The following is a 15,832-nucleotide window of genomic DNA, read 5'->3' on the forward strand; positions in this document are numbered from 1 at the left end:
TCTCATTAGTGGTATGTCGGCTTTTGCTGGAGGGGACAGGGTGAGAATACCGCAAGTACCTATGTCTGGCTTACTACGTCAGATGGCTTAGAATAATCTCCCATGATCTGTCTTCCTGACAGTCAGAAGCACTTGATCTCATCATCTCAGACACAACATTAGAGATGAAAAATAGATATAATTATGATGCCAACTCCACATAGTACTGTCTCCCTAGAAGGCTGTGTTGAGGAGGATTCTGAGGCTTCTACTGGGTTCAGTGGAAAAATAAAATACTCAGCAAAAGAAGACTCGTATTTGAACAAAGAGGGCAAATGTACTACATTCCTGCCATAACTGTCTTATCTGTGCTGGTGATATTTATCATTTTAGTGTTTTCATAGAAAACATTCAATTCATTATTATCAAAGCAAAAAAAAAGGGGGGGGGGAAGGTCAAGTAACCATGATTTAGATAAACTTATGTACCAGGTATGTGCAAACATACCTGACAAATTATGCCAAAAATCTAATAGAGATTCTATTTGGAATGTGTTGTTCTAGGTTATTTTCATGTTTTCTTTTCTATTTTTTAATTACAAAAACTTCTATAATGAGCTTTTATTGTAGAAAAAAATGTAAGACTGTTTAATTATACATTGAAACTGATTCATTATATACCATGTTCTGTGGGTGGGATTGTGGTGATTATGTGGAGGGAGTGGGATTTTCTATCTAAAATTGAGTACCCAAGAAAACTCAATTTTTCTATTATCCATCATGCAATTAAAATCCTCAGCCTGAGCATACACAAAGATAATGTTTTTTTCCACCAAGGATCTAGAAACATTCTTTGTGAATCTGAGGTTCTGAAATGAAAAGGAAAATGAAATAATACTTTTCTGTAATGAGTGTTAAAACCCAATTGCACAATTTATTTATATGGAATGAAGTGGTCCCAACCAAAAGGTTGCTGATGGAAACCTAGACTTTAAAAAGAAACAGTCCAAGAGACTTTCACAAATGTCCACCTTTCTCGGCACCTCCCCTCCCTACCTCATCAATGCATTTATGCCTGTTATCTCAACTAGGATTCCACCCAGACCAAAGTGGGGCCACAGACCAACAGTTGCCACCACTCATGGAGTAGTGAGGACTGTGATATAGATAAGGTAATGGATTCTCAACTGTGATGACCATAGTTTGTTAGTTGGGTCACCTTGGTCTAAGGTGATTGTATTATTTATAAGATGAAGATAATTATATCCATTAGAGAAAACTGCTTTGAGAAGTAAATGTGCTAAGACTTACAAAGTGATGACACATCAGTGTGAACTCATGGTGCATGGCACATTATTTGTGTTAAATCAATAATAGATAGGAGAGGTATTAGTAGTAATTGAAATAACAGGATTAGTTCCTATTGAGGTTACTCTATTGGTTGGCACCTGACCTTCTTACCCCAAATGATGCTTTTTTCAATTTTGATTCAGATATTTACTGCCCAAGGTTGCCAAAGTAGCCCCAAGCTTCTTGTTCTGTCATGTTTTGGCTTCTCACACTCTAGTTGAAATTACTGTGTGCACAGTGCGTACGTCACTATGTATGCAATACTAATATTCTCTTCTGATTGCTTCTACTCTGCCACTGCACCAGATTGTGGAGTAGAAATTGGGTCCTAGGTAGCCCCTTTAGTGCCCAGCAGTGAGTAGAAGGACCACATAGTGTCCCACAGAGGTTCTAAAGGCAAATGCAGAGATTAATGCTCACAGTAATGCTCACTGAACTGACTCAGTTCAAAGGGGGTAGATTCAGACAGGGTTTCTTAGAGGAAGTGAGTGGTATATTGGCCTTTAACAATATGTAGGAGTTACCCCAGGGAAAGGAGGGACTCAGTGTCTCCAGGAGGGGGAACAGAGGCATGAGAATGTTTGGTGCATCTCAGTACTGCAGGAGGACAGCGGGATGGAGAAGGGGCAGAAAGATCTCTAGCTCCCAGTGTGGCATTTCTTGCAGGCTGAGACATACAGCACGTGGTGTGTCTTTGAAGCAGTAACTCAATCTCATCATTATTCATGGATGCATTTGCCCCACTCCCATAGACAGATATCGCATCTGAACTCTGGGTTTCTCTAGCACTGGGCACACCCCTCTGTTTTTGTTATCACATGCCATGTGAGAATCACAGTCCACAAACTGTATACATCATGTCCACTCACTCATACCACTCTTTATCTCCCAGCCAGCACCAGCACTGAGCACAGAGTCTGAACATGGCAGGTGGGGTCCCATGTGCGGTGAAGTGAAACCACATGGAGGAAATTTGCCTTTGGTTCCCTGGTAAAGACATTAAACTAAGGAGAGGAGCCCTCTACAGAGAAGCTCTACTACTCACCAAGTGTCTGACTGGGGGTAAGTTTACGTCAAAACTATGGGCCTCGCTTTCCATCCTTATAAAATGGTGCATAACAATGTATTCATTTACATTTACAACTGATTTTAAGAATGCAGTGAGAGAATTTGGGTTAATATTTATATAAATAAATTATATATTTGTATAAATATATACAAATTTATATAAATATATTTATATAAATGTATGCATATTTATATAAATATATATATTTATTTAAGTATATATAAAGGTGTGTGTGTATACATATATATACATATATATGTATACACACACACACACACACCTTTGACACTTTTTTGTCCAAGCAATGGTTATGGATAAATTTATGGAAATATAAATATTCATTATGTTTCTGCTATTTCCCCCATCCCTCTTCATTTTATAATGCCATACTCCAGTGTACTTGGCCGCCAGGACCCCTCATGGAGGCCTGAGTTCTTGGGTCAAGTGCTGAATTCCAAATGTTTCCTTTCTCCAGTCCACTCACTCACTCACCTCCCTCCCCATTCATCATCGTTACTATGATCTACATTCCATTCCCTCCAATGTCTGGCTAGTCTAGTGACTTAACTAAGGATATAAATGTTGATGGCAAAGGGACATAGGTTATCTCTAAGAAAACACATCTTCATGTTGTCATAAGACCTAGAGAAAATGAAGCCAATCAATAGCACAAGTCTAACGGAGCTGGGTTTCAATTCTGGTTTTGCTCCTTACTACCTGGGGGCGGGGTTGGTTGAAGCAACTTTTTGGATTTCTCTGAACCTCCTCCTATCTGTATGATGGGGCTTACAGCAACCTACCTTCAAAGTCATTGTGAAAATTGCACAAGCTCAGACCTGAAAATACAAAGGCATTCAATAAAAGAAAGTACTCGGTAGTGAAGATTTTCAAGCACGGCATAAAGATGCCATCAAGAACTTGGTGTGAAAAATTCTGTTTGGGTTTGGGATTCGGTAGCCTTCACATCACACTGAGTAGGCGTGCATTCACGCCCTCATCATCATTGCCTGCTTTTCATTTTCTATGAATAGTTTCAGAACTGCTTCCTGGATTCCACTTTTGCTATCTTCACCTGACACATTTTTTATCTTTAAAAAGCATGAGAAACAACACACTTCACCATTGCTAAAGTACTTCAGTGAACTTCCTTTGCCCTGAGAATTAATTTCAGCCTCCAGGACCCCACATGATCCTGCTCTGCTCACCTCTCCCACCTCACCCTCTGTTCCTTTTTTCAACCCTCACACTGCTCCAGGCATGCTGTGATTTTAGTGTATGTGCATATGCATGTATGTGTGGGGCTGGGATAATGTGTGTGGAGCCCACATCACAAGCCCTGCAATTCTCTAAGTATTTTTTGAGCATGAACTCATGTAATAACATCAATTAACCTTTGAGGATAATACTGTTATTATTCCCACTTTACAAACAAGAAAAACACGGCACAAAGAGATGAAGAGGTATGTAATGCACAAATGCCAGGGCCAGGGCTCAAACATACCCTGTCTGACCCACCCATGCTGAGTCCACTGAGCTCTCTCCCAAGCGCTACTCACTCAGACCACGATGCTCAGCTCATCAGTGAGTTCCCACCTGGCCCTTTTTCTAAGGGGTCCTCCATCCCCGTTAGTCTCCCTCTAAGCACCTTGCCATTCTCTTCGTAATGCACTTCGCAATTGGATTAGATGCTCATCTGTTTTCTCAGTGGTTTATAGTCCAGTTGTCCAACACATCAGTGCATGCCATGAGGACAAGGGCCAGATGTACACTGTTTGCCACATTAATTCAGAGCCTCACACTGGACCCAGAAGGGTATGCCATTCAGAGCCACTTGTGAAATGAGCTGTGACCCATCAAGGTGCCTATGCCCAAGTGTGATGCTGCCCAACTGTCCCCTGAGTTCCTGCCACATCATCTATTTCACCGTTCAGAGCCAGCTGACCATCCACACTGGGAGAGTTAGTTTCTTCTGCAGGCCATGCTCAGCCACTGGAACTGTGACCCGCGTGTGACTCACACACGCTTATTGGTGCAGAGAGGATGCATGGCCTTTAGTGAGAACAGAACTAGCCTGGTGGGAGTGCGGGAGCGTTCCTCTGACCACCACCAGTACCTGATAAGGGCCACACTTTGCTGTTCTCAGAGATTTCAGCCAAACACTCTGCACCTCCGCAATATTAATTACATTGCACACAACAGGCTCCAGTCATTTCCCAGATACAGAAACAGGTTTTTAAAACTTTCAAAGAAGGATCAAAGGTTTCCACAACTGAATACTTCATACTCCTTCCTAGACATTAGGAATACTCAACAGTCCCAACTTCACTTGGAAAGCAGATTTAAAATGATAATAATAAAGACCCACATGGTTATAAGGTTGCTGTTAATAAAAGATAAACTATTATACGCTGCTTTTTCCTCATGAGGTAGTATCATAACCACTTTTTCTGGATATCTCTTTGGAACTTAATTTGCTGCATGGGGTCTGGTTATAGAAATCAAAATCTTTATTTGTGTTGTGCGAGCATCTTGGCAGATTCTCTTTTAAAAGGAAACAAAGTGTGTAGAAAGGAATAAAAAGGGTAGACATGGGCTTTTTCTAGCAGATGGGAAATAGGTGATCATTTCATATCTAGTTTTAAAGGTACCAAAAACATAAAACTGAATATATCTCCCATATTCTCTATCACAACTTCTCTAACACACTTGTGGAGATTTCTTTCTCTGAATCCATTCCCCAGGGGAAAAGGCACTAATTAGCACACATTACCTAATTTAATGTTCTTAGTGGCCCTGAAAGGTCCATATTTTTTCCCCATTTGTGAAGTGGGAACAGCAAAGCTCAAAAACGTGTGCCTCACTCAACGCCACACACCAGGAAAGGAGTTGTTTGACACTGAAGCCAAAAAAAAAAAAAAAAAAAAAAAACCAAAACTGATCACTGATTTATAGAAGGGAAGGATGATGTTAAATAAGAAGTTTTCTTTTCCTTAAATGTTGCTCTGAATTTCCCTGGGGTCCCTGCACTTCTTTTTTTTTTTTTTTTTTTGAGACGGAGTCTTGCTCTGTCCCCCAGGCTGGAGTGCAGTGGCCGGATCTCAGCTCACTGCAAGCTCCTCCTCTCGGGTTCACGCCATTCTCCTGCCTCAGCCTCCCGAGTAGCTGGGACTACAGGCACCCGCCACTTCGCCCGGCTAGTTTTTTGTATTTTTTAGTAGAGACGGGGTTTCACCGTGTTAGCCAGGATGGTCTCCATCTCCTGACCTCATGATCCGCCCGTCTCGGCCTCCCAAAGTGCTGGGATTACAGGCTTGAGCCACCGCGCGCGGCCGGGGTCCCTGCACTTCTGCACTTGCTCCTTCACTTGCTCCCTTTCTGGGACGGCAGGGAAACCACGTGGACACCTGGGAGGCTTCGTTATGGTGGAGGTACAATGCCTTCTCTATCCCCACCATCTTCCCGAAGCTCAAACCCTCTATCCTTTTTTATTTTTGTGGTTTTCCTTCATTCATGCATTCTCGTATTCAAGCTCTGCAGAGGTCCTGGCTCTCAAGGGCTAAGCTGGAGAGAGCAAGCACACAATTCTACATCTACATCCAATGGAAGGAGGTGAGCACTGTGTGCTGAGGGAGCACTGGACTCTCTCCAGGGAGTGGCAGAGGGCCAGGAGGGTGTCCAGGCAGGATCAATGTTTCTCCAGAGTCCTGAGGCATAAGGGGCAGTCAGGCTGGTGAGGTGGGGGGTGGAGTGAGAATAGGAGAATAGAAGGAGGGAGTGGCAGTGAGAAGGGCAGTCCCACCAGAAGGAAGGGGTTGCAAGTTCAAGGCAAGGAGGAGAGAGAGAGAAAGTGCAGGGTCCCATCTAGGATCTATCAGGAGTCAGACTTGCTGAAGGGAAGCGCACCCTATGGACCAGCAGTGCTGAGGTAACCAAGGAGGTTTTTAGACATACGGAATGTAGGAACTCACTGTAGACCTAAGGAATGAAAAACTGGGTGTCGGAACCAGCAAGTGGTGTGTTAAGGAGCCCTCTCAGGGGCAGCTGCTCTTGATGAGGTTTGAGGAGCTCTGTGCTCAACTGTAGGGTGCCAAGGGCAGTGGGGAGTCAACAGGTCACAACTAGAGTCGGAAGTCTCATGGTAGAGGGTCAAATTAAAAATAAAATACTACAGGTTTGGCCGGGCACGGTGGCTCATGCCTGTAATCTCAACATGTTGGGAGGCCAAGGCAGGCGGATCACCTGAGGTCAGGAGTTTGAAACCAGCCTGGCCAGCACTGTGAAACCCCGTCTCTACTAAAAATACAAAAATTAGCTGGGCGTGGTTGTGGGCACCTGTAATCGCAGCTACTCTGGAGGCTGAGGCAGGAGAATTGCTGGAACCCGGGAGGCGGAGGTTGGAGTGAGCCAAGATTGCGTCACTGCACTCCAGCCTGGGCGACAGAGGGAGACTCTGTCTCCAAAAACAAAATAATAAAGTAAAATAAAATAATATGAGTTTCAATGTGACCCTGATATCAATGGAGGAAGTAACTACAAAAGCATATAGAGTAGGGAAAATGCATGATTGCTTTTTGGGTTTTTAGAAAGACCTCTTTGTGTTTTAGAAAATGCATCAGATTACTTGCATGGTTAGCCTGCATTCTAATCCTGACCACCTACCCCCATTACCCAATTTTGCTGTGCCTTGCCAAGCCAGTAAAAACCTAATGTGGTCCTTGTGGAATTTTTTCCTTCACATTAATACCTGATGTCTGTTCCTCAGAGTTCTCTATTTTATCTACCATGCCAGTGACCCAGAACACAGCTGTTAGATACTTACTTCCCGGAGTGGACAATTTCTTCCCCTTTTTTTCAAAATCGATTTTTGGGATCCCATTATTACAAACTCAATTCAATTCAGTTCAATGCATGGTTTGTTAAGATGAGGATACAGGGCCGGGCGCGGTGGCTCAAGCCTGTAATCCCAGCACTTTGGGAGGCCGAGACGGGCGGATCACGAGGTCAGGAGATCGAGACCATCCTGGCTAACACAGTGAAACCCCATCTCTACTAAAAATACAAAAAAAAAAAACTTAGCCGGGCGAGGTGGCAGGCGCCTGTAGTCCCAGCTACTCGGGAGGCTGAGGCAGGAGAATGGCGTGAACCCGGGAGGCGGAGCTTGCAGTGAGCTGAGATCCGGCCACTGCACTCCAGCCTGGGTGACAGAGCGAGACTTCGTCTCAAAAAAAAAAAAAAAAAAAAAAAAAAAAAAGATGAGGATACATTGGCAGCCTTCTCTAGAATATGAAGGATAGGCCGCTCATGCTCCAGAGTCCTTAGAATGAAGGCAGGCCCTACAGTGCACAGCCTCTTCTTTTGGGTCAAGACAGAGCCAGCATGCGCTCCCCCATCCTGGAGTACTGAGAATGCCAGCACTGGCTGACTTCCCACCGGGCCCATAATTGCTGACCTGGCTGTCACAGCTTGCTTTCTGAGAAAGACAGAGTTCCGGAGGCATATGCTGGCACATTTGATGGATGTTGGTAGCTTGTCAACAAACCAGCTAAAAAAAGGGCTTCACTGAATAACAGATTCCAAGCTTGAATCCCCAAGTGGGCCAGCTGGGCTCCTGTGTGGGCCAGGGACGAGGAGTCAGCTTCCTCATGGGCCAGAAAGCCAAAGCTCAACATTGACAGGAGAAGCTATGGATTCACCCCGACAATCAGTCCCACTTGGCATCTTCGGTTGTTCACAGTAAACATGATTTTCAGTACAATTACATTTTGAAGCTTATGTCATGATACGTTATATAAGAAAAATGATGATTATTCAGACCATACTCTTGCACTGAAGACTCGAGGGCTTTGGCCAGCAATCCACAAACCACCAAGGTTTCCACGGTCAGTTCAAATGTGCACAGATTCCTCCACCAATTCTGTGTCTTTGCCAGGCCTTATCAGTAACTCTGATCACCTCAGATGAACTAGGAAAACGATGAAAGTTTCCAAAGCTAACTGTGACAACTCCTAACACAGCTTTTCTTTCAAAATTTCTGACATTCCTATGCATGATAGCACATGAGAAACAGGATGAGTTTCAAGAAGGGAACATGAAAACAATCACAGTGCACAAAAAAATCAGAACTCTGAATTCCAGTCATAACCTCAGCAGAGATACATTCTAGTTCTGACAGTGAGACTCGCCTTCTCATAATGCTTAGGTTTTTTGTTTTGTTTTGTTTTGCTTTTAGATATTTCAGATGTGTGGGTGTCTTTTTGGGTGCACTTAAAATTTGTGGTTCAACTGGACTGTTGAATAACGACAAAGATTACACAAAAATAATGTATTCATTTTAGGGAACTCCCATAGTAGATCTCATTTTATTTGTTACTCCTAAATCCATTGGCAGGTATTAAGCATATTCTGTATTCCTTCTGGTCACTGTTCTGAGCTCTGAGATGCAAAGATAACAAAGACATGAACCATGCCACCCAGAAACTCAAACACCCTAACAGTGACATAGCAAATGCATCACTGCGTGACTGTAAGATGTGGTACAAGGAAGCATTATGGTGGTCCCTACAACTTATTACCCTAATGAGGACTTGTGGGATTGAAAAGGGGAGCTATAAATAATGGAATGGGGTGACAAGCGTGGAATAGAACTAAGGAGCAAGCTGGGCCATCTGGTCACCCAAGTAAGAGGTGCGTGGTGGGCAGTGAGAAGATAGTGATCACTCCACTAAGGTGTAGACAGGTTAGCAAAATGTTTCACTACGGGGATGAAGTTTCAGAAGTTTTAGTCATAAGCTCACAGAAGGAAAGGAATGATCAACTCGTGTTGTGGTAGCAGCATCCTGCAATGACAAGCTGCTTCCTGACTTCTACCATCAACACTGGTCTTAAGCTACAGTGTTGACACAATTGACCACTGAAAGGATGTTCATACAATGAGAGTCATTTAAATAGCAATGTCACAATTAGAGATGATAGTTATTATTTTTCTCCCTTGCAGTTTTTTTTAAAAAAAAGATTTAGGATGGTTTTATGTTTAAGAGAAGGTGAACAGTCTTTGTTAATGATTCTACCTGGGCACAGACTAAGCCATTTAGTTCCAGGAGGCAGAGGGGAGTCATGGTCAATCACTCCAGTGACCACTTCAACAGGGCATAAATGCAAAACAAATTGTAGGAGGCAAGGCTTTGGCATTTTTGTGGAAACCTACTGCTGCATAAAGTGGTTGATCCAACTACTAGGTCATTTTTCCCTTTTAAGGTTTCCTTTAAAATCACCGCCATTACCATATGGGTCACAGGAATCACAGCAATATCATCAGTCAAATCACACACTGGGCAGCAGCAGGGCATTAATTCATCAGGAAACTGTGTTAGCTGTGTATTTTTTTTTCTCCTTTGCAAGCCTTACCAAAGACTTGGTTTCTTAAACTTCCATATTTATGAGCATTTGTTTATCTACCTTTTGTAGCTTCTGAAAATCTGTGAGTTCCTAAAGGGCAAGGATTGTCTTATTTATTTTTGTATCTCTGAAGCCTAGTAGAGGGAGCCTACTGGGTAATGTTTGTTGACTATTGAAGGAGCCTTCAGATCCTCAACCAGTCAGAAAAGTTCATAAAGAAGTCATTGATTTAAGATGGAAGATCACAGGGTCTTTTATTTAAGTGTTGTTATTCCATGTACGTGTGTACATTTGTCTCTTCACAGAAGAGATTTTTCAGCCATTCCTCTAGGAACTAAGAGAAAGAAAGGTAGGAAATTTCATTTAAATCTAATGAGGGAACTGCAATGAATCTGGCATCTTGGAGATTTTTCCAACTCTTATAAATGCTATGATTTACAAAGTGGGAATCAAAGATCATATTGGACTGCCAATGCCCCAGGTCTGACTGCTGCCATCCTGTCCCTTCCCACTTCGAGGGCTGACAGAGCTGTAAACAGTGCCTTCTGAAGTTCCCTGTGATAGGGCTGTATGGGCCTTACCATGCCAGAGGTGAGATTTACAACTTTCTGGCCTCTACCATGTGTGACAAATGACCCTAGGTGATGAGAACAGCAACAAAGAGGGCAGCTGAAGCTGGAATGACAAGATTATATATCTGGGGAAGGAGAATACAACTTCAGTTCTGATGGATGATACCACTCGCCGGTAATTAACCAAATAGGACCAAGGTCTTGCATGGAACGGAGGCGACCTGAAGTATGAAGTGATGTTTGTAATTCGTAATGAGACTGGGAAGCCTGACAGATCATTATACTTTATCAGAATTTATAATGTTTTTTAAAGTTCATTAGCTTCCCATATTTAAAGAAATTCAAATGGAAGCCCCCAGACAGAACTTCAGGTAGCCTAGACCCCAGATGGCCTGACCAAGGTGCTGCAATCCTTTGGGACCTGGTAGGTAAAAAAGCTGACCTTCCTCGGAGATACAGATGAGATGTGGTCCTGAATAATAATGGGAAAAAGAAACATAGAGAAGTTTGGCCAGCAGCCTAAATATCTGATGAAGGCAGCGATGCTCATAACTAACACTTTTTGGGTGCTTACGTTATGCAAAGCACTATTTCATACAATTACATGTGTGAAGCAACACTATTATTATTATTACCTTTATTTTCATAGAAAAGGAAACTGGTGTCCACAGAAGACCCAAGATTGCCCAAGATTATCCAACTAGTTGGTGGTGAAGTCAAGTTTCTAGGTCTGGTGGTTTGAATTCAGAGCCCATATATTTAACATTATACTGACTTCTCAAGTTTTCAGATGTCATTTAAAATCCTTAGGATTAGCAATCACAGACATGGAAATGACAGTGCAGACTAAGAATGAAGTGATATTTGAGATAACAACTTTAAATTCTGGTTCCTCACCACGCTTGCCTAGAACCAACAGCAACAAAATGCTTATACAAGCACTGGAGACCCTGCCCGGAGATCATGATCTAATCGAAGCGCAGTTAGAGCAGGCATGTTAAAAGCATGTATGTCCCAAGGTGATTCTTATGTAGAACTAGGTCTGAGAACACAGGTAAGGGATAGGGGATTGGAAGCACGCTAGCCCAGAAGCTCTTGGCCCGGTCAACAGCTAAACTTTGTACCTGGAGCTGCCTATGCTCAGGAATCGTAGGTGGCTAACTTTGATTTTGTGAATAAAAAAATCACCTGAGTATTAGAAGGTTCATTAGGATGTATTCTCTCTAATAGAATTTCAGGTTCCAACATTTGACAATGTTGACAATCCAGGGCATTGTGGAAAGCCGTCTTGTCGAGTCAGGGGAAGCAGACGTTAGACAATCCCACAGTTAACTGATGACATGTAATCACAAGAAAAGTGCTTCCGAGTACAAATACAAGACTGACAGAGTCCAGAAAAAGGTCTTATTTTTTCTGATGTTCCTAGAGCATTGCAAGATGTCTGGTATCTTAAAGGCTAAATAAATGGTATCTACTGAATGAATAAATTAGTGGAAGAAATATGTTAATTTTTCCAAACTATAAAGGGTTAAGTCTGAAGAAACTATAGAGCTGTAAGAATTCTACCAATCTTTAGCAACATACGCAACTAAAATTTGAAAAAATTACTAAGCCCATAGAAACAAAAGTAGTTTCTTAGAAACTACAACAGGTTTATTAAAACCAAGTAATTCCGGAAGAACCTGGTTGCCTAAGCTGAGAGAATGAGGCTGGATTGATAGATCTATATACCCACTCAACAAATACTGACTGTCTTTTTGTGCCAATTAAGTGCTGGCTGTTAGTAGACAAGGTGCCTGATCTCATGGTACATTTTCCTGTGCAGGTACTAGAGTAGGCAAACAAGAAAGAAGTAAGCAAACCTGCCAGTGAGATTCTGTTTTGTGGTGAACAACACAAAGTAAATGACAGCACATCACATATCCATGGGCATATAATAATGGGCTAATGGTGGGTGCACAAGAAGGAAGACAGGTAACTAGACGAAGAGTCGGGGGGACTTCTCTGAAGAGGTGACATTAAAATTAAGAATCACATTGGTAGAAGGAGTCAACCCTGTAGATTCTGGGAACAATCGTTCAACAAGGACTTTTACTTGCCAGTAAGAAATCTCAATTTTATTTCACGTGAATCAAGAAGGGGAATGCTATGGTTTTATTCCTTCTTTATAAAGAACATTTTGTTGACTGTGTTAAAAATGGTTTTGGGGAGATTGTGGTGTGGAAACAGGAACTCCAGACAGAAGGTTACTTAACAACTCCAGGTAAGAACCAACAGAGGCTTCTACTCACAAAGGTGGGAGAAGTACATGGATTTAGGATGCATTTCGTAGGAAGTAACTGATAGAGTTACTGTTAGCTGTAGATAAGTTACATGAGACTTGAAGTAATAGAGAAGGAAGAACCAAGGCTCCTTCCCAGAGTTTTGCATAGGCAAGTTGATGGAGAGTGCTGCCGTTTACTGAGATGGTGAGGAGTGTTATGGAAGAGCAGGTTGCTGAGGGCACCACTAATCAAGGGTTCCATTCTGCTATATTCTATTTGATATATCTACTATACTTTAAGTGGAAATATCAAGTAGGCTGCTGCGCACATCATCTCTGAGGTCAAGTCATGAGATACAGATGTGGGGTGACCAGCATATAGACGTGTTTGAATTTACAAAACTCTATCAATTCAGCAAAGCATGGAGTGTAGATGGAAAAGTAGTAGAAGAACTGAGATAGCCAATTAGCAAGTGAGACAGGAGGAAAAGCGAGGTTTTAAAAATATGGACATAGCTTTTTGAATCAAATACTGCTGAGAGCTTGAGTGAATACAGAAACATTAAGTGTCCACTGAATTGGGCTTCTTGGAAATCACTGGTGGTCTTCAGAAGAATAGTTTCTCTAGAGCATTCTGTATTATTTAGAGTTTCCCTAGAGAAACAGAACCAGTAGGATACTTATATATATTAAGAGACTAATTGCAAGGAATTAGCTTATACAACTGTGGGTCTGGTTAAACACGCCTGAAATACATATGGCGGGCCATCAAGAATGGGAAGCTGGAAACTCTCAGGCAGGATGTGAAACTGCAGTCTACAGGTGAATTTTCATCTCTCTCAGGGAAATTTCTGTTCTGCTCTTGAAGCATTTCAACTGACTGAATTAGGTCCATTCAGATTACCTAGGATAATCTCCTTTACTTAAAGTCAAATGATTGTAGACACCAAGTATATCACAGCAGTAACTATGTTAGTGTTTGGTTGGATAACAGGGGACTATAACTAGGCCAAGTCGACATGTTAAACTGCCCACCAAATGTCTCAATATTGATTGGAATCAGTTGCAGTGTGAAGGGAGGTGAGCAGGTGGGGAGAGCAACTAAAGAGAAGTTGAGAGGAGAGAGGAGGAAAAGGAGAGGTAGTTGCTAAAGAGGGTCATGGGTTTTGTTGTTTTGTTTGGTGGTGCTTACAATAAGATTTTATGTTTATAGAAACAATCAAGTCAGACTTGGGTGCGGTGGCTCACCCCTGTAATCCCAGCACTTTGGGAGGCCAAGCTGGGTGTATCACGAGGTCAGGAGTTCGAGACCAGCTTGGCCAACGTGGTGAAACTCCGTCTCTCCTAAAGATACAAAAATTAGCCAGACATGGTGATGCACACCTGTAATCCCAGCTACTTAGGAGGCTGAGGCAGGAGAATCACTTGAACTCGGGAGGTGGAGGTTGCAGTGAGCTGGATCATGCCACTGCACTCCAGCCTGGGCAACAGAGTGAGGCTCCATGAAAGAAAGAGAAAGAAAAAGAAAGAAAGAAAGAAAGAGAGAGAGAGAGAGACAAAGAAAGAAAGAAAAGAAAGAAAGAAAGAGAAAGAAAGAGAAAGAAAGAAAAAAAGAAAAAGAGAGAAAGAAAGGAAGGAAGAAAGGAAGGAAGGAAGGAGAAAAAGAAAGGAAGGAAAGAGAAAGAAAGGAAGGAAGAAACGAAACAATTCAGTCAAATAAAAAATATGATAATGCTGAAAGGAGAATTGGCTTCAGAAGGTATGCTAACCCATTAGCTTTAGATACAAACTGATAAACGTATTCTTTTTTAAAAATTATTTCCCCCAAATAAAAAAAAGTACCAAAGCATCAGCACTACTGATTGAAGATTATAGGGTTCCTGCTTGAGGCACATCATAGAGAAACACATTCTGCGTTCAATGACTCTCCAAGGTTGTTAACTTCCCATTACTGGTGAGGTTGACCTGAAGGCAGTTTATCCCATCATAGGACGCACTAGACCTGGAGCCTACATGGAGAGAGGTAGACTCTGTTATCACAAAGTCGAGAATTCTTCCCTTGGCTTAGAACTGGGCTTTAGCAGACCTCTGAACCTTCTTATACCGTAGAAAAGGTACACGTTATCGTTATTATTTTTCTGAGTAGAGTGTTCCTTGTCAGATTCTCAAAGGGGTCCATCACCAGAAGATGCTAAACATGCTGCTCAAAGACATCTTTCAAGCCTGCAGCCTGTGATTTAACTCGATGCTGTGACTCTTTCTGTGCAAGCAGACAGTGTGGGTGAACAATGAGCATGAAAAAGAAGTACAACTGAATGGACTGAGAAAAACCAAAAGGGTAAGGACATGTTAAAGAGTAATAAGATTCTTAGATCAAAATAGATGGCTGGTATAATGATATTCACAAACTTTTAATTGTAGCATAAAAGCTTGACACTATATTTAAAAATAACCTCCCAGCAGTGACAAATTGTTATCAAAGAGGAGGTAACAAGAGAATCTTGATGCCCCAGAGATCCCAGGATAGGACACATATACCCTTGTAGGTGTTCTGTGCTTTATCATACAAAGTTTGAAGTGGAAGGCAGTTCCTCCTGGGCCTACTGGTTTGTTGATGCATCTGTTCTAAACTACATTCTTTCTGAAAGTGTTTGTTCAAGATAAATACAGTCATTTTTACCAGTAAATTCCCTGTGTGCAGGGCTTTATTTCTAGCAAACACTCTATGTCCATAGTTTACTTGGAGAATTTTTAACCATTCAGCTTTTTGGGTCTCCGTTTTCAGAAATTAAAATCCAGGATGTATGGGATGGGGCGAGGGAAATGCATTTTCTAGGCAACACTCCTGTTGATTCTGATACAGGCATTCAGTTGATCTCACTATGGAAAACAGTACAAACATGTCACTCATTAGGCACTCCTACAGCCCAAAACAGGAATCTACTGAACTAGTTCGGATGAAAGTGTTAGTGATCAAATGTGTTTATGCATTAGGTGTCATTGGATTTTAGCATATAAGCAGAATATGTCACTGCTTGTGGCAGAAAAATAAAATTTATTATTATGCAATTTTAGGTTTCAGTATAAAGCCTGCAGGAAAGAATCATAGGGATAGGAACCTTCCCTGAATAACTTTAACCTTATTCTAAAGTGATCACTAGTTCTACCCATGTTTATAATCTGCTTCGTGTCCAAGATAGAGCTC

General features: G+C 42.0%; 1 protein-coding gene across 2 annotated transcripts in view; it reads right to left on the reverse strand.

The window, feature by feature from the left end:
- LOC105492445 (contactin associated protein family member 5) overlaps positions 1–15,832 on the reverse strand; it is a 909,336-nt gene that overhangs the window by 483,778 nt on the left and 409,726 nt on the right. The window lies entirely within an intron of this gene.

The sequence above is a fragment of the Macaca nemestrina genome, chromosome 11, assembly GCF_043159975.1.
Source record: "Macaca nemestrina isolate mMacNem1 chromosome 11, mMacNem.hap1, whole genome shotgun sequence".
In the NCBI taxonomy this organism is placed as follows: domain Eukaryota; kingdom Metazoa; phylum Chordata; class Mammalia; order Primates; family Cercopithecidae; genus Macaca; species Macaca nemestrina.